This window comes from Lepus europaeus, chromosome 19 (assembly GCF_033115175.1).
Source record: "Lepus europaeus isolate LE1 chromosome 19, mLepTim1.pri, whole genome shotgun sequence".
Lineage (NCBI taxonomy): Eukaryota > Metazoa > Chordata > Mammalia > Lagomorpha > Leporidae > Lepus > Lepus europaeus.
In genome coordinates this window covers 59,012,071-59,031,953 of record NC_084845.1, presented here as the reverse complement: position 1 = coordinate 59,031,953, position 19,883 = coordinate 59,012,071, and positions in this window count along the sequence as shown.

The following is a 19,883-nucleotide window of genomic DNA, read 5'->3' as shown; positions in this document are numbered from 1 at the left end:
GGTCTGCAGCACAAGCATCCCGTATCAGCGCCAGTTCAAGTCCCGGCTGCTCCACTTCTGATCCAGCTCCCTGCTAATGCACCTGGGAAAGCAACAGAAGATGGCCCAAATACTGGGCCCCTGTATGTATGTGGGAGATCCAGAAGAAGCTCCTGGCTCTGGATGTTGTGGCCATTTAGGGAATAAACCAGCGGATAGAAGACATCCCTCTCTTTCAAATAAATAAATAAATAAATATTTTTTAAAAAAGACATACACTAAAGTACAGAGAACCTCCACGTCACAGTTATCCAATTTAACAACCAACAACACACACCCCCATCTTTTTTCTTTTGTGCCCTTGCCCAGTGCTTCTCAATTCCTACTGGATTATTTTGAAGTACATTCAAGCTTTGTAATCCGTGAATACTTCCAATGCCTTAAAAAATCTAAGGTATCTTTTTAAAAATGTAGCCTAACTCCTTCATTTCATCAGACTTCAAATTACCCCATCATTTCATAAATGGTTCTTGATAGTTGTGAAATCCAAGTAAGAATCATAAAAAAATGGTCCACACAATGAATTATGTTGGCATGTGCTCCTTTTGTGGGAAATGGTATTTGCACACTACAAACCGAGTAGTAATCTTATTGCTATGGACGGTCATACCTAATCATTGTTTTCAAGCCCTCTGAGGCACAGAGATATAGGAAATACCAAATCATGTCGGGGGTGGGGGAAAGGTGTGAAAGTTAAAAGAAGACAGATCACAAGTTCAAGTAGATATTTCCAATTAAAAATTTAAAGTACAAAATGTTTTCTTTAGCCCTTTGATTTTATTTTTACATCTCTTTCTCTTATACTGAAAATCCTGGTGTCTACTAACATCATTATTTATTGCCTAATTTTAATGTGTTTGTGTGTATGCATGAAATATTATTATTATTTTAAATGATTTTTTTCCTGGAAAATTTTTTTTAGTTTTTGTCCACAGAACATATCCCACTATATGGGCAGCTATGTGGCACAGTAGCTAAGACACAATTTTTGGGGTGGCAGTGTTGTGGTACAGCAGGTAAAGCCACAGCCTGCAACACCAGCGTCTCATAAGGGTGCTGGTTCGTGTCCTGGCTGCTCCACTTCTGATCCAGTAACTTGATAATGGCCTGGGAAAAGCAGCAGAAGGTGGCCCAAGTGCTTGAACCCCTGCCACCCGTGTGGGAGACCTGGAAGAAGCTCCTGGCTCCTAGCTTCAGCCCAGCCTAGCTCTGGCCTTGACGCCACTTGGGGAGTGACCCAGTAGATGGAAGATCCCTCTCTGTCTCTACCTCTCTCTGTAACTCTGCCTTTCAAATAAATAAACAAATCTTAAAAAAAAAAAAAAAAAGACACAACTTGGGATGCCTCCATCCCAAATCAGAGAGCTTGGGATCAAGTCCTGGCTCCAATTCTAATTCCAGGTTTCTGTTAATGCACATCTTGGGAAGCAGCAACTACTGGGTCCCTGCCACCCATGTGAGAGACACAGATAGGGTTCCAGACTACTGGCTTCAGTCTGGCCCAGCCCCAGCTGTTGGGGCATTTGGAGACCAAAGACATATTCTCAATTTTTTTACACTCTCTCACTCACTACCTCCCACCCCCAATAATTAAAATAAGATTTTTAATTTTTTTTTTAAATTCACCCTCTCCAAAGGAATCTGTCCCACTACAATTAATCTTTTTAAGATTTATTTATTGGTGCCGGCACTGTGGCGCAGTGGATTAACGCCCTAGCCTGAACCGCCGGCATCCCATATGGGCACCAGCTCGAGACCCAGCAGCTCCATTTCCAATCCAGCTCTCTGCTGTGGCCTGAGAAAGCAGTAGAGGATGGCCCAAGTTCTTGGGCCCCTGCACCCATGTGGGAGACCTGGAAGAAGCTCCTGGCTCCTGGCTTCAGATTGTCCCAGCTCCGGCCGCTGCGGCCAACTGGGGAGTGAACCATCGGATCGAAGATCTCTCTCTCTCTCTCTCTCTCTGCCTCTCCTCTCTCTGTGTAACTCTGACTTTCAAATTAAAAAAAAAATCTTTTTTATTTATTTATTTTTTTTTATTTTTATTTTTTTGACAGGCAGAGTGGACAGTGAGAGACAGAGACAGAGAGAAAGGTCTTCCTTTTGCCGTTGGTTCACCCTCCAATGGCCGCCGCGGTAGCGCGCTGCGGCCGGCGCACCGCGCTGATCCGATGGCAGGAGCCAGGTGTTTATCCTGGTCTCCCATGGGGTGCAGGGCCCAAGGGCTTGGGCCATCCTCCACTGCACTCCCTGGCCACAGCAGAGAGCTGGCCTGGAAGAGGGGCAACCGGGACAGGATCGGTGCCCCGACCGGGACTAGAACCCGGTGTGCCGGCGCCGCTAGGCGGAGGATTAGCCTATTGAGCCGCGGCGCCGGCCAAAAAAATCTTTTTTTAAAAGATTCATTTATTTATTTGAAAGGCAAAGGCAGAGAGAGAAGTCTTCCATCTGCTGGTTCAACCCCTAGATAGCCACAACAGCTGGAGCTGGGCCAAACCAGTAACAGGAGCCAGGAGCCTCCTCTGGGTCTCAAACATGGGTGCAGGGGCCCAAGGACTTGGGTCATCCTCTACCACTTTCCCAGGCCATAGCAGAGAGTTGGATCAGAAGTGGAACAGCCAGGACTCGAACTGGCGACCACATGGGATGTCCGCACTGCAGGAGGTGGCTTTACCTGCTCTGCCACAGCACTGCCCCACCCACTACAATTCAACTGTGCTTTAAAAGTCCCTCCAGCTAAACGGTACACAATTAGGCTCACTGTTTCATGCTTCTTTCAGAGTTCAGCAATGGTTATTTTCATTTTTGAGTGAACTGCTTGGTGATCAGGGACAACACCGGCACTGCTCTGAAAAAGCACAGAAATGTGCCCTCTATAAAGTCCAATTTCTGTCTCCTCCACCCATCCTTTCCCTTCTCCTATAGAAAACTTTTTTAAAAATAGTATTATTATCATTGATTTTTAACGGATTCACATATAAAATATAACACAAACTTAAAGGACGCATTTCTAAATGGCAACAAACACGCTCTCTGTTAAACAATAACCACAGGGGCTGGCACTGTGGCACAGTGGGTTAAAGCCCTGGCCTGAAGCGCCAGCATTCCATATGGGCGTTAGTTCTAGTCCCACCTGCTGCACTTCCAAGCCAGCTCTCTGCTATGGCCTGGGAAAGCAGAAGAAGATGACCCAAGTCCTTGGGCCCTGCACCTGTGTGGGAGACCTGGAAGAAGCCCCTGGCTCCTGACTTCAGATCAGCTCAGCTCCGGCCGTTGCGGCCATCTGGGGAGTGAACAATCAGATGGAAGACCTCTCTCTCTCTCTGTCTCTACCTCTCTCTCTCTCTCTGTCTCTACCTCTCTCTGTAACTCTTTCAAATAAATAAAATAAATCTTTAAAAAAAACTAAATTAAATTTTTTTAATTTATTTATTTATTTTGACAGGCAGAGTGGACAGTGAGAGAGAGAGACAGAGAGAAAGGTCTTCCTTTGCCGTTGGTTCACCCTCCAATGGCCGCCGCGGCTGGTGCACTGCGGCCGGCGCACCGCACTGATCCGAAGCCAGGAGCCAGGTGCTTCTCCTGGTCTCCCATGTGGGTACAGGGCCCAAGCACTTGGGCCATCCTCCACTGCCTTCCCGGGCCATAGCAGAAAGCTGGTCTGGAAGAGGGGCAACCGGGACAGAATCTGGCGCCCCAACCGGGACTAGAACCTGGTGTGCCGGCGCCACTAGGCGGAGGATTAGCCTGTTGAGCCATGGCGCCGGCCAAATTAAATTTTAAAAGCAATACCCCAGACACTTCCACCTGAGCAGCATCGCTGTGTCTCTTCTAAGATCTCTGAGGAGTCCTGAGTATTCAGTATCACTGATAAAAAGAAATTGGGGAAAAAAGAAGAAATCCTCTCAAGAGCACACAGTAAATTCAGCTAAGATTCCCACTGACCAGGTCTTTTCTCTTTCTGCTTTGAGAGGCAGAGAGAGAGAGGAGGAGGAGAGAGAGTGCTTGCATCCACTGATTCACCCCAGCCCAGAGCCTGCAGGGTGGGGGAATGGAACCCAAGGGCTCTGACACAGGATGTGGGCGTCCTCACCACCACACCAGCCACCTGCTGCCCTCACCCATAACTTCATGACGTCCTCTTTATAGCCAGAGGAAAATCAATTGACTTAAACTTACAGAATGCACCAGAAATGTATGGGAAATAAATTCTTTTGTTCAGTAAACATCACAGAGATCTGAGTTTCCTCACTGGAATTTGTTAGATGTACAGGGTTACACTGGTCTTTCTGATGGAAAGCGCAGACCAGCTTTGCCCAGATTCTCCAAGTGCCAAGCGGGGCCCAAGCACATACGCTTTTGCAAAGCTCCTCCAGAGGATTCTGAGCAGCAACCTGGCAGACAAACCAGTGGTATCAGCCAGTGACACCCAAACAGGCTTCTTTCTGAAAACCTCAAAGTAGTTTATTGTTGTGGGAACAAACCCTGCACCCAAGAATCATGGCTGAAAGAAATAGGACTTTATTTTTCCTTAATGCTACTTAATCTCTATTCTGGTCTCTCATGACACCAGATGACAGAAGCTAAATTGTGGCCCAAATGAAAACCCTCGACCCCATTTTCCCACACACTTGTGTCTAAGTTCCTGGGAGCATCCAGCAGCATGGAGACGGAGAGAAGGGATTCTTGCTGTCCCATATTCTCAAGCCTCTGTGGATTCATTCTCTCTCCCCACCCCACCACCCCACACGTACCACCGTCGGTTTTTGCAGAAGGCTGCCAAGTCCGGGCTCATCCTGGCTGCAGAACTGCTCACTTTCAGCAACTTCCTGGCTCGCTGGGATGTGCCATGCAGAGCACGGCCATTGGTCCACTGCCCCACACCTTCTGCCTTGGCTGAATTTACCAAGCTGCCCTTTCATGCTCTGGGTTCTACCCAGGAAACAGGACATGAGTTCCTGTGATTCTGAGATGCTGCAAACTGACCTGAGGATTTTCACCACATCCCCCTGCTCTAACCCAGATTTGGTCTTCTTTTAGGGTACACAACCAGGAAGAGCTTTATGTGTAGGTGATCCTGTGCCAGGCTGGAAGACCGCCTGCCTAGCATATGCAGGTCAAGATAGCATGGCACACCATGCCCCTGGGAAAAAACCCTGGTTGAGGGCTCAGCACACTGAAAACCCCCCACATACGACCTGACTACTGGCAAGCAGCAGGGGCCCCAGACACATGTCCCCCATCCCCACTTCCAGTTGAGGGGCCTTGTAATTGTCAACTAGGTAAACACCTCCCGGATGTGGCCCAGACCCCTAAAACCATCTGAAAGGCTACCTGACCTCCACGCTGATGGGAGAAGCATAGAAGCACCAGTATCTGCTTTTTCCTACAGAATTAGCGTTGCTACCCTGAACTAGCTATTCTTCTTTGCCTGCCCTTTAAGAGCTTGTGCCTGATTGTCAAACTGTCTCCAGTACTTCTTGTTGAAGAACGCCGTCACCCCACCATCCCGACAGCATGGGCTCTGCAGGACGAGCCCACGTGTTTGCATGTGCCCATCTACAGGACATGATGTCCACTCCGCCGTACAGGCTGAACAGGAAGGGGAAAAATGCCACAGGGGAAATAGCACGAGTGCTTCAACAACTGTGCTAGCACTCAGCGAAGCTCCTGAGGGTAAGCCTGCTGGTTACTTGGAAGAGCGACTGGAACAGAACATTAAAAATTAGAGTGACCTTGGGGCTGCTGCTGTGGCACAGCGGGTTAACGCCCTGGTCTGAAGCACTGGTTAGAGACCCAGCTGCTCCACTTCTGATCCAGCTCTCTGCTATGGCCTGGGAAAGCAGCAGAAGATGGCCCAAGTCCTTGGACCCCTGCACTCATGTGGGAGACCCAGAAGAAGCTCCTGGCTTCTGGCTTCAGATGGGCGCAGCTCTGGCCAATTGAGGAGTGAACCAGCGGATGGAAGACCTCTCTCTCTCTCTCTCTCTCTCTCTCTCTCTCTCTCTGCTTCTCTTTTCTCTGTGTAACTCTTTCAAATAAATAAATAAATCTTTAAAAAAAAATCAGGGTGACCTTCCTCTTCTTGCTTTACCATACCTCTTCTCCAGTACTATCAGCTTGGTATACCACAGAAAACCTCAGCCTGCCTCTCCTGAAGTCCAAACCATCTGAGGCCCCGGGGAAGGCTCGGAACACTATAAACAGGACCAAAGTCCTATTGAGCCCTTCCCTGAGAGAGGGGAGCAGTGAATATCAGCATGGCGGGGCATTTAGACCAAGTCAGTGCTTCCTGATGAGATTCCAGATGGAAAAGAACCTCTGAAGAGTTGCCTGGTCTCTGGACTGTTACAAGTCTCCAAGCTCTAAAATTCAGGCAGTTACCATGGCAGCTGTGGCCCGATTAAAATGTTCTCGTTTAGAGGAAGCATTTGAATCTGACAGGGCCTGGCCACCGAGCGAGGATAGTGCTGCCCCAGGCAAGCAACGCTTTATCCAGAAACCTTGGAACCTTGGACAGCACCCACTCTGGGTCCCCAGTCCTTGGCACCAGTTCACCATGCAATGGTGAATAGGCATCCCTCTGCTGCCACTTAAGATTCCCACTTCGTCATCAATGATTCATTCACTAGACATTGAAGAGCACCATGGATAAATGAGCGAGGCTGAGTCCCTGTGCTCATCCAGGCAGTGGGGGAATCTGACAAGAGAACAGAGAATGACCATCCCATGTGATGAAAAGGATGAGAGCTAAAGAACCCCGGCCAGGCCAGGGCCACCATGGCTGTTTTCCAGGTGAGACCTAAGCTGAGTCTCAAAGAGGAGGAGGTGGCCATGGCAAGGACAGGGAGGGGAGAGGAAGGAGGAAAGGTGCTGGCCGCTGGGGAAGGGCACATGCGAGCACCCAGAGGAGTGGAGAGCATTTGGGCACCAGGAGCTTGGGGACGGATGCTGGAGAGTGAGGGTGGAAGGAAGAGAGATGGGCAGCACAGGAAGAATCCAGGGATCGGGGGGAGGGGGAGGAGGATTCTCTAGTCCCACAAGGGCCTCTGCTGCCTGGCTGCCAGCATCAGACAGCCCAGGAAGAGACGAGCTGAGAATGGGTTGAGAGGAGGCCCTGTGTTGGAGCAGGACAGGCAGTGCTCCAGGGAGAACGGAGTGAAGGAGGAGGAGCTGTGGCCACAGCTCCCCAGCGCTTGTTCAACTCAGGCTGGAGAAGCCACCAAGCTGGACATCCCCCCCTCCCACTCCCCTCTCCTCAGCGGGTCCCTGCTACTTAGGCCCACCCGGATGTCTATTTCAGCTCCCCGGTCATTCATCCAGCCCTCTGGGAGGTGGAAAGCCGCTAATTGCACACTGGCCTGGCTCGGCAGTGCACCCAGTGCCTCACCAGCACTTCCTATGCAGTCGACGACGTAATTCAGACACTGGGGTCATGGCCGTGAGTGAAACAAACTCTTTGCTCTCAAGGAATTTATATTCTTTGGGGATGGGGAAGATAGGTAAAAGTAAATCGGTACATAATACATTAGGGAGTCATCACTGATCTAAGAACAATAAAAACTCCATAGAAAGAGAATGACAGAGAGGGGATGGTCAGACAGGAGCACATCTAACCCAAGATCTGACAGAAGGAGATGAGCCGTGTGGACATCTACAGGAAGGATTATCATACCGAAGAAACAGCAGGTACAAAGGTAGACAGCCAAGGGGTGTGTCCCATCCGCAAGACTGGGGGAACAGGAGCAAGGGCAAGAGCAGGAGACCGGGTCGGAGTCAGATTATTACCACAGCGACACAACAAAGTGAGGTACAATTGTTCCCACACTGCAGATGGAGAAACCAACGCTAGGTAATAGGTTCAGGGTTCCAAACATCTTCTAGATCAGGCTGAGATTCAAATCCAGCCATGTGTCCTCACTTGCCCCTTATTGTGTCTCCTGCCAAGAAGTACATAACTTAGAACAGATCAATAAAATTCCAACGTTCCCAAAGTTTACTCCAAGCTCCAGTGATTCCACAACAACAACAAAAATTTAACAGGATCAATAAAGACTTGAGCAAATATTTAGCTGCTTCGTTCATCACAAAATGGCCAGAAATAGCACATTCTTAATAGGGGATTCACAAATAAAGAAATTATAATATGAACACAAAGAATGTATCTTGCTTGGCCTTTAAAGACAGACACTGTAGGGTACGATGACATGGAAAGATGGGCAAAATACATCACTTACACTGAACAACATGTACAGTAGTACTCCAATTGCATAATAAAGTAATATGCAAATATATGCAGAGGGAAAAGACTGGAAATAAATGAAAATGGCAATAACTCAAGGGGTGGACTTGTGGATGGCTTTTCTTCTTTTTGTTGAGTAGCATTTGCAACAATGAATACTGATGATTTTTGCAAAGAGAAAGTTTGCATGTGTGTGCTCATACACACACACACAGAGCTGGTCAGAAAGCTTCCTGGGTTGACAAGGCAATGGGCATGGGGTGTCTGGGCTCCTCCTGCTCCCAACCCACACCCTAATGTGCAGAAGGTAAGGTTTGCACACCCCCGTTAGAGTCACATTGAGGGTGGAGCCCTGGAACGAGGTAGCTCTCAGGCCTGAGCTGCAGAACTCCAGGCGTCCTGGCAGCACACCTCCCGTTCTCAACACAGACTCGATGGTGCAAAGCTGGGTACCAGGGGACTTGCAGCCACGGGGCGACACATCAGCCAGAGTGCAGGAGCATCCGGGTAATTAGCACTCGACTTGTGGAAGGGCCTGGTGCTATTTTTAAAATCCTTCTGACACATTGGGTTCATAAAGGATTCCAGGACGACTCAGTCCTCCCAGTGTGGAAGGCAGGCGGATGAACCAATGAGGGTGCATGGCCCAGAACACTAGGAAGATCTGGCATACACCTGCTACCTTCCTCCTGGAGGTGGGGGCAGGGAGGCCACCCGGATCGTTCGCGCCTGCACACCTCTCCTCCACCCCGGGAGACACCTGGCCACTCACTAAGCCCCTGCTTCCAGGCGACAGGAGGCCCTCGGCAAGAAGGCCCTGGCACTCCCAGCGTGTGACCTGGAGCACTTGACTTCATCTGTCTCTACCTCCCTTTCCTCACTTGCAAAAGGAGGATTTGTAACAGAGAACCCAGCTGGCAGCCTGTTGCGGACCGCGGCCCTCCTCCCCTTCCCGTAAACAAAGTTTCATTGGAACACAGCCACACACATTCGCTCGCGCACTGCCTATAGCTGCCCTCGTGCTCCAACGGCAGAGTCCAGTCGTTCAAAGACCGCAGGGCCTGCAAAGCCCAGGATATTCATTATCTGGCCTTCCACAGGAAGGTGGCCAACCCCGCCTTATGCCCGCCTCTGGCAGGGGCAGAACTTGAGACAAGGACCTGGGTGCAAGTGAGGCACCGAGGAAAAAGCGCCAGGGGAAGCCAGGGAGGGAACAGGAGGCCCAGCGAGGCGCGTCCTCAGGCGAAGGAACTCCCGCCCCCTGGGTGCACTTCCCGATGCCTTGCCCATGAAGCGGTCCACGTGGCCCCTGAAGAAGGTGGCAGGTGTGAGTCGGTAGCAGCAAAGCCCGCAGAAGCTGCAGGGAGATGCCCAGAACCTGTAACCGGTGGAGCGCTGACCAGGGCTGCCTTGGCTGCTGGTCATTGTTTCAATTACTTACCAAGCTTTCACTGGCACAAGTCACTGTGCTAGCACTTTGCATGCATTGCAGTATGTACTCCTGCCACAGTCCTAGAGGTGGGAAGTATGTGATGCCCACTTTACAGCAGAGAATTAAATGAGATCATACAGGCGGAGTGCTCAGCCCAGTGTCAGTTGGGGGCCTGCGCTGTGGCGTAGTGGGTGAGGCTGCCATCCACAGTGGCGGCATCCCATATGGGTGCCATTCAAGTCCCGGCCGCTCCACTTCCAATCCAGCTCTCTGCTGTGGCCTGGGAAAGCAGTAGAAGATGGTCCAAGTGCTTGGACTCCTGTACCCGCATGGGAGACCCAGAAGAAGCTCCTGGCTTCGGGTTGGCGCTCTGGCCATTAAGACCAATTGGGGAGTGAACCAGCAGATGAAAGACCCCTCTCTCTCTCTCTCTCTGCCTCTCCTTCTCTATGTAACTCTGACTTTCAAATAAATAAAAAAAATTTTTTTTAAAAAAAAGAATTCACATCAGGAGAGGTGGCACCTTTTGCAACCCATCCTCAGAGGTTCTGGGAGCCACTAGGGTGAAGCTCCAACCACTGATTCCCCACGTGGTTCATCCCCCAAATCTATTTACTTACTTCTCCTTGGTCTCCTTCTACCTAAGCTTCCAAGCTTGTGATCACAAATCCCTCTCTCTCTCTCTCTCTCTCTCTCTCTCTCTCTCTCTCTCTCTCATCCCACTCAAATATTCATTCCTTCAGTCCGACCTCTTGGGGGAAGGAGGCTACAATACATGAAGTCACCGACACCTTGGTGTGAATTCATTAATCAGATTCTTCCTCTACAAGAACCAGGTGTTAAGAAAGCACTGGACATTCAAAGGCAGAGATGGGCTGACAGGGACAACACAAGTGAGAGGGACGCAAGTCTCCATTCCAGCCAGTCCTAGCCAGCCTGATGCCCTCAGCCGGAATCCACCTGACATGGGCCAGAGAGGGAGCGTTTCCACCCGGCGAGTCTCTGCTGCAGCCACTGGATCCCGCCTTCGTAGCACAAAAGCAGCCACAGATGGTAAGCAGTGCGTGCAACCGTGTTCCAACCAGACTTTATATAATGGACACTGGAACCTGAACTTCATGTACTTTTCACAAAGTATCACCCCTCTCTCAGTTTTTCCAGCCACCTACAAATATACAAAACCGTTCTGAGCTTGCGGGCCACACACACACAGATCTGGTGGAGGCACCAGATCTGCCCGTGAGCCAGAGTGTGCGGGCCCTGCCTGCCCCCTTCCTACCTTGTCAAAAAGCCGTCTCCACCAAGGACAGGCCCTTGGTCCTCGCTGTAAGCCATCTTGCCTCTCCTTCTCCAGGTGGGGAGAAAAAGGTGACTCTTTGTTCAGTGTGCTTTGTCCACGACCCCTGGGGATCTGCTTTCAAGTGCGGTGGCAGTGACAGAGTGACAAATGGGCCTGGGTGCAGGCGGCTGCCAGCCACGGGTTGCTGCGGAACGGTGGCCTTGGAGCACGAGTCAGTGGACGGAGCGGCAAGCCCAGGGGACTCAATTTGCCTACTCTCCCCCGGGGCCACATCCCAGGCATCGGGCCCATGGGGTCCATCTCCCACATGCTAGGGACAGTCTTTGGACACCCCTCTGAACTGCCAACAGTGTTTATTATTAGTCGTGTTACTACTGGACTTAGACGTGCCATTCTCACTAATTAAAAAAGACTCGCTTCTTACTGAGTATTTAGCCCATGCCACATGCTATAAACACTTTCTCAGGCCGGTACCCACCAAGTGAGCCTCGCTCTGTGTCAAGAGCCTAACACACATTTAGCACAACCCAGAATGGCCGGCTTCACTGCCATCAGTGTCGTCATCTTGTGGTGGAAAAAGGAGCTCTGGAAGGTAACAACGCAGACCCGGGCTGGTCTGTCTGACTCCAGAGCCAGGTTCTCGGTCACTGGGCTCTCCTGCCCCTCCCTGTCTCACAGTCATCCTGCAAGATTGGGCTAGGAGCCCAGTCCTTCAGATGGGGAAAGAGAAACACTCCAGGGAGTTCAAGTCTTGGTTCAAGTTCACACAGCTGAGAAACGGAGGTGCTAGAAGGCTCTGCTAGCACGCCACCAGCATCGCAGAGATGCTGGGGCCACCCTGCCCACGTGTGAAATGCACATTTCCAGCTCCAGAAACTGGGTCCTAGAGTGAGCAGTTGGGGCTCAACGGGTGCTGACTGGGGACTTTTAATCTGGGAGCATATCAGGGGTTTAACCTAAAAGCAGATCCTGCAGCAGGCACTTGGCCCAGCAGGCGACGGGGGTGTTAAGATGCCCACACCCCATACTGGAGCACCTGGGTTCCAGTCCTCACTCCATTCCTGCCTGTGTCCTATTAATGTGCGCCTCTGGTGGCTAGAGTATTTGGGTTCCTGCCACCCACAGGGGAGGCCTGGATTGAGTTCCCGGCTCCCAGCTTCAGCTCCTCAAGCTGTTGTTGGCATTCAGGGGATAGGTGAACCAACGAATGGCAGCTCTGTATACCTCTCAAATTAGTAACTTTTAAAAATAAAAACAAAAATAAAAGCATCTGAGACAGGGATTCTTGTGCAGCCAATTACTGAGAGCCGGAAAGGAAAGAAGCAAGAAGGCAAGCGAAGGCACGGGGCAGCTGGAGCCTGGCCTCCACCTGGCCACACAGGCAGCTCCGCAGCACAGACAGCACCAGGCCTTACCCCGTGTCTGTCAGTCACTGGCTGTGGGCCATCCCACGAACACCACACCAGGCCTTGCCCCGTGTCTGTCAGTCACTGGCTGTGGGCCATCCCACGAACAACACACCAGGCCTTACCCCGTGTCTGTCAGTCACTGGCTGTGGGCTGTCCCACGGTGAGGGGGTCCATGAGCATCCCTGGGCAAGGCGACAATTCTCCAGAGAATGGTGCTGGTGTGAGCCCTGGCACGCAACTCTCATGCAGCAGGGGAAGGTGCACCACGGTTAGGGGGACCTCCAGGTGCCGGGACCAGTACAGCTGTACTGGGCCAAGGCTTCGATTCTCAGTGCCCAAGGACCCCCAAAACATCTCTTTCCCACCCAGACCTCTCTTCCGGCTTCTGAGCCTGTAAATCCACATGCCTGGCTCTCTCTTTGCCTTGGATTGTGGCTGAGCTTGGACTTGCACAGCAAGCATCCTGCAGACAGGATGAGCTCAACAGCAGAAATGTGATTCTTCAGCCCCGGAGGCGGGCGAGGCCGTGAGGAGGCACCAGCGGTGGCAGGCGAGGACTCCCTCCTGGCTTTCAGGCGGCTGCCGTCCTGTACCCTCATGCTGAGAGAGAAGCCGTGTCTCCTCCCCTCTTTGCAGGGACCCCGACCCCAACCCCATCCACGAGGGCTCCTTCCTCACGACCTCCCACAGGCCCCTCCTATAACTCCAGACCCAAGCACTCAGCCCGCAGTAGACTGATTCAAAGATAACGCGGACGCGACACATCCACCAAAGCTAGAGGCCCCCTCCCCAGTGCAGTCCCCTGCCAGCTCGCCCGCCTGGCACGTGTCCATCTTCTCCCTGTCGCCCATGCTTCTCCTTCCACACCCAGTTCACAGCCAGACCCTGCTCCCTCCCCTAACCCAGGGGGCGCCCGGAACTCGGGACAGCTGCAGGAGCCGCCTGATGTGGCTTGCAGGGTCCCCTGAGGGCTCCCGTCTACCCCAGGAGCAGGAGGGAAGCCTTGAAAAGGCTGCTGGTTCCAAACTGGAAACACTCTGACAGCCCTCAAAGCTCCAGTGTCCGGCGCCGCCCCAGTCCCTCTGCTCTCTCACAGCTCCTCCACCACGGCGCCTCTGAGCCTGAGGCTGAACCCCACCCCCCCAGACAGCTCACCGCCTCCCTTTTGCTGGTCTGGTGGCTTCCGGCAGGCTTCCTAAAAATGCTGGGTGAGTCGGGTCCCTGCCACACAAGCCCTTCACTGTGATACACCGTCAGGCGCTCTGATCCGTGCCTGTCTGTGCCTGTCCCTCACGGGACCTCACACTCTGGAGGTCAGGGGCCATTTCCGTTTTGCCAACCATGGAACCCCTGGGGCCCAGTGCAGAGCCAGGCACAAGGCCAAGGTTAACAGATGCCTTTCGACAACATGAATGAATAAAACCGAAAATGAGTTCGTGAGCGAATGAGACGCAGTGGCTACTTTTTGTGTCTCCTTGCAACACCCCTGGGGGACCCTGGAAGAGGGACACTGGCATCTCCAAGGACATTTTTCTCTTCCTGGATAAAAGGATCCAAATTCCCAGCTACCAGGAAGCCCTGTTCTGGCAGAAAATGCAGCAAATTTGTTTGCAAATCAAGCGCAAGGCTCCCTGCCAGGCACTGGAGCAGAACCAAGCCAGCCTCACACTGGGGTCCTGCACTTTGGGTTCAGTGGCTGCGATTTTCCCTTTCATCTTCCTCATCCCAGGCATGTCCTTCCCTACCTTCACCCCCTTTCGTGAGTGGTCCCACTTCAAGGTATGGGGAGAGCTTACTTAGCTTCTGGCTCAGCTCGGAGAAGATTAGATTAGAGGACTCTTCCCCGGATGGACGAGGCCAGGTGGTAGGTCCGGAATCTGGGCATCTGGAGAGGCCACCTCGAAGGGAAGAGAGCGCAAGCAGCAGTGTTTCTGCCGCACACCTGTCCCTGTGCCTCGGGTCCCTGTGCCCATCCTGCTGCCTAGCTGCCATGAGTGTCTCCGCGGCATAGAAGTACCGAAGCCTTAGACGGGTGAGCAAGAACCTAGGATTCATTCGCTAGATGAGGGGGGCAGTAAGCGATGCCCCGCAACCCAAGTCTGGCCTACTGCATGCTTGCTGGAAAGAATTGTTCTCGAATCAGCCACGTTCCTGGGTTTCCATATCATCCGTGGCTGCTTTTGCACTGCCATGGCAGAGTGGAGAAACGGAGTTGGAGACCCCACGGCCCGCAAAGCCACACCTGTTTACTCTCTGGCCCTTTACAGAGACAGTCTGCCAACCCCTTTGGATCACTCCGTGTCTCAGACAAGAACTAACAAAGTGTTTCAGAAAAGAGGAAGAGAGAGGAAGAAGCCTCGGTTCCTAAAGGTTGCCCCGCTCCAGCTCCCACAAAAACCGCTCCCCTCTTCGTGGACTATCAGGTAGACCCGTTGGAGTGCCCAGGAGAGGAAGCCTAAAATACGCACGTGGACAGTGACGAGGCTTGATGGGCTCACGTGGCTGAGACGCCCAGAGTTCTCCAGGCCCGCCTGTGGCCTGACTTCTCGCCGTCTCCACCCCGTGTTCTGCAGCACCCGCTTCCTCCTCAGCCTCCCGTTTGCGCCGTCTCCCACCTTTGGCCATTCCAGAGTCTTCACTCAAGAGGCCAGGGTGGCTGCAGCTGCTCCAGGCCCCACTGCTTCCCACCAGACTCAGCAAACAGAGAGGGAATCCCAGCTGCTCCCTCTAGAACATTCTAGGCTCACTGCCTCTCCCTGAACCAATGGCTGTGACCAGGGTGGGGTGGGCTAGGCTGCATGGATTGGCCCAGACACCCCAGCGTGTGCCCTTGGTTTTCTCACTTGTCCTCTGGGTATTTGCTGTGTCCCGGGCTCTGCATCACCCGTTACGCCCAATGTCCCTCTTCACGCTCACAGAAGCTTCTCAGGTTGTTGCCAGCACCATCTCCATTCTACTGCTGAGGAGCTCAAAGCTCAGAGAGGGGGAGCACCTTGCCCAGGGTCACACAGCCAGTGGGTGGCAGAACTCCTGGTGAACAGCATATTTGGGAGCTAAAAGGGGTCCTGAGTGCTCGGTCCCTGCGTCCCTGCCTGTTGCAGGGGAGGGGGGGTGTCACTTAGTCCCCAGCTACTGCTGTTCGCCTCCTGCTGCTGTCCTGGCGATCCCAGTCCCCCAGGCAAAGGGCGATGTCCTTTCCACAGCGCCCAAGCTGCAGACCAAGTTGCTCAAACGTCCCGCTTCCACCTCTGGCTTCCTCTGGACTCCCTCTTCTCCCTGCCATCTCCATCTGTTTCCATGGCAACTGCTGGGCTCCTGCATCCCTTTTCATCCTCCTTTCTGGGAAGCAAGGCCGGCTCTCGGGCACCCCGGTAGCCAGGCCTGGCCATTACAAAGACCAAAAAAGCAATATCTGAAAGAGACACTTCCAGGAAGGGCGAGGAACCAGGTCAGCCTTCTGGTTGTTTTGTTTTTCTTTGATGTTCTCCAGAATAACGCCAGGTGCTCCAAGGAGCGCTGCCAATTACTGCGGCCCAGCGCATCCTACTGGCTAGAAAGTTGTTTGTTAGCAGTTCTCGGCCTCTCGCCACCGCAGTCACCAGGCCTTCCTCCCAGCCTGGGGCAGAGGGCCTCCTCACCCACCTTCCCTGGGAGACCGCCATCAGGATGCGAAAGTGAGGATGGTGCCCTCTCTGCCCCTTCTGGAGAAGAAAAGAAATGGCTGGCAGAGGCCAACAGCGCACACAGCGCCACTCCTTGCCCCTGGGAGGGGCCCTGGGGCACGGAAGACCACTCTCTGGAAAGAACTGGATACATCCTGCCCGGGAGCTGGGTACCTGGTCCACAAGGACTCCATAAACCTTAGAAACTGGGGGTGGGGAGTGGGGAGGGGACCAGAATGTTCTCAATATCCTGCCCTTGCTAGGGCTTGGTTGAGTGTTAACCTCTCTGAGCCTTGGTTTCCTCATCTTTAAAATGAGCCCAGCTCTTACACTACAGCCCTGATGGGCCAGCTGTGAGGACCACAGGAAACACCACACCTTGAAGGCTGCATTTAAGCTCCCAAGGTGTCCCCGTGGTCACAATTGTCAGCTCCACCACCACTGTCGTCCTGGTTATGAAACCGGAGGGGAGGTCCTGGAGCGGGGAGCGAGAGCTCAGCTGTGTGACAAGGTTGGCAAGAGTCCCAATTCGCTGAGATGCAAACATCAAAGAGTCATGTTTTATCACCACTGCGTCAAAAATACACTCGTGGAATCGCCCTTCCTGTCTCTCGGTGATTCCATCTGAATCCATGGTGTTCTGCTCACACTCAGTTCTTTACACTTGATCTGGCCCAGCTCAAAACCCCAGTCTCTTCTCCAGGACAAAGGTCCCCCTGCAACCCCACTGCATGTTGGATGAGGGCCTTGGCTAAAGGTTGAGCCTGGGCAGGGGGGTAGGCCTGGCTCTGACACATCCCTTCCCAGGTCGGGAGGGCTGGCTGCGAGGGAGACGGGGAAGAGGAAGTTTGCTCAGGCAGCTGGACACCTGCGGGTGGTGGCGGCATCGGGGTTCTGGCTGCTGCTGCTCTCGCTGTGGTCTGACAGTGCACTGCCCAGGTCACGCGCTGACTTTGGGTTGCCACTGCGACAGTATTAAGAGGGTGGGGAATTCACCAGTGGACTCTTTGGAGGTGCTTAGGATTGGATGAGGTCAGGAGAGCGTGGCTCCCACGATGGTATTAGAGTCTGCGTAAGAAGACCTGTGCCAGCAGCCAGCTCTGTCTGCCCTGTGATGCCCTGCCCTGTGTTATGATACAGCAAGAGGCCCTCCCTGGACGCCAGCACCGTGCCCTTGAACTTCCCAGCCTCCAGAGCCCCGAGCTACATAAAACCTCTACTCCTTAGGAATCACCTGCTGCAGACTTTTTGTCCTAGCTACAGAAAATGAATGAAGACGGAGACACGGGGTCCATGGTCCCTGCATAATGGAGTTGGGTCTGCCTGGAGCAGATTTTGCCCCTCCTCCCAGCCTCATCCTCCTCAGACAACAGGGATACCTTATACACTGGCAGGTCCCTCCTCTGTACACACCCAGGAGCCACAGCCACCCCCCAGGGCTGCAGAGGACCCTGGTCCCCCAAATTCCTTCTGCACGCGGCACAGGACAGTCTGGGCTGCTTCGTCTAAGTTGGCAGCAAGCACCAGTCGGTCCTTGCACATGGCCCAAACTCCAGAGTTCTGCTCGCCCCAGCCTACTAGGGACTAGCCTACCCAGGTGTGCTTGCCTGTACCCAGCCTGGGGAGATTTTCTGGAGGTCCCCCAAAAGCTTAGCCTCTGCGGAGCCCAAAGTGCTGCCCTCCCCACAGACTAAGCCTCCCCCCTGTCTCTCTCAGCCAGGCTTCTCCATGGCAGTCCAGGAGCCAGCCAAGAAGACAGGAGGGGTCTGGCTCCGGGGCTTCCAGGTGGGACCTAAGTGCCACTATTTCAGAACAAGAAAAATTGCTCTCAGCCACCCGAGTCAATAACCATAACACCTGCCTTTTAATTAAACGTTTGCAGCTGCTGGGAGTCTTGCCGGCTACCGCCTCCACCACGCCGCTTCTGGTCCATATGCTGACTTTGTGGGACTACCGTTACCTCAATCTCTATTTGCCCCAAAGGCTCCCAACCAGTCCAGTGGGCTCCAGGGCAGGGCCTTGGAACCTGTTTCTGCAGCGCTCGGCTTGGGGGTGGAGGACAGAGGGATCTGCTCGGGCTCCTCAGTCCTCCAGGCTGTGTGGCTCAGACAGGCAGGGATGGGCTCCTCGAAGTGGGACCCCAGCCACGCCTCTGAAAGCAAGGGCAGAGTATGCAGGCCACTGTGGCCACCCCGCAGTCACAACCAGGACCGTCTGGCCCTGGGCTCAGCTGCTCTAGACGGGAGGAAGCAGCACGCCACCGGCACTGGTGTTCGGAGCATGGGGGGCTGAGCCGGCACACCCCGCAGATCCAGCAGGCAGTGAGTGGGAGGAGCTGCACCACAGGTCTCAGAGCTGCGGGGCTGTAGGGAAGTGTGCTCTGGAGGCCGCATCTGTCTCAGCTTTTTGCCTTGGCCTCCCTTTGGAGTTAGCCCCTCCAGAAGCCATTCACCACCCCAGGAGAAGGATGCTCACCGAGGAATTTCCCGCCAGGCTACACAGTGTGAAGGGCAGCAGCAGCGTGGGCCCATTTAACCCCTGGGACAGCTCTAAGAGGCACACCCTCGCCTTCCCACCCTACAGGAGAGAGACGGGGAGGCACAGGGAGCTTATGCGGTTTGGCCAACGTCACCCAGGTTATTCCGAGATTCAGATCCAGCAGCCTGGTTCCAGAGTGCCTGCTCCTAACCACTGAGCCATCCTGCCTCCCTGGAGCCACAGGGCTAGAGATTCAGCGGCTGTGGTGACTTCTCAGCCCAGGACTCTGCGCTGGCAGCAAGAGACCTCCACAGCCAGCTCTTAGACTTCCCCAAGTGGCTCCAGCCGCACTGGCCCTGGGCAGAGAGCAAGCTGCTTGGGAGCCTGTGCTCCGTAGCATCCCTGTGTGGCTCAGCCTAGCCCTCCCCCAACCCTCTGCCTCCTCCTGGGTCCCCCTCTCCCCTGGCGCCCTCCTTTCCAGCCTCACCTACCTCCTTCCCCTCACTCTCCTCCTGGAAGACACGGAGCTAACACTCATTAGCACATGTTAATGAGGCACCGTCCACCCCTGCCGGGGAGGGGAAGCAGAGATGGCGCTGTCCCGGTGAGGGAAGGTGTCCACCACCCGGCACAGACCCACCCCGGGTGCAGACCACCGGGGACAGTTGTCTGCTGCCCTTAGGAGGTGCTCTCAGACCAGCAGGGAGGCTCCCTGGACCAGAGGCCATGACAGGCAAAGTCCCAAGATGTCCCCAGGTGGGTGTGAAGACCGATTCTGCCACCCCCTGCACCAATGTCACAAAGCTCCCAGAGCAGGTCCAGGGTGAGGCAGGTGCAAAAGGGTGAAGGGAGGGGTAACCAAGACCCAGACAGCGGACCTGCCCCCCACACACTCACTCCCCTCCCTTCTGCGTCCTCCCCACACACACACACTCCCCTCCCTTCTGCGTCCTCCCCACACACACACTCCCCTCTCTTCTGCGTCCTCCCCGGCCTCTGTTGATCCAGCTGTGGCCCCTCTAAGCGGACAGAGCCCTGGGTTCGAATCCTGGCTCTGTCCCTTGTTTGTTGGGTCAAGTGTGAGTCTCAAATCCCTCATCAGAAGAGTGGCCCCCTTCCTTCTGCTGTGGAAAGGGTCGGTCGGGTGAGTGGGCCCAAGAGCGCGTCCCGCGCTGCGTTATCTGTCATACGAGGGCAGCCTCCCTCCGGTCCTCACCGACAAGACAAGCCCTCGGGGGTCGCTGGCCGGACGCCCCCGCCGCGCCGCGCCCCGGCGCGATCCTCGGGGTCCGCACGCCCCCTGCCGGCGGCCGGCAGTGCGCGC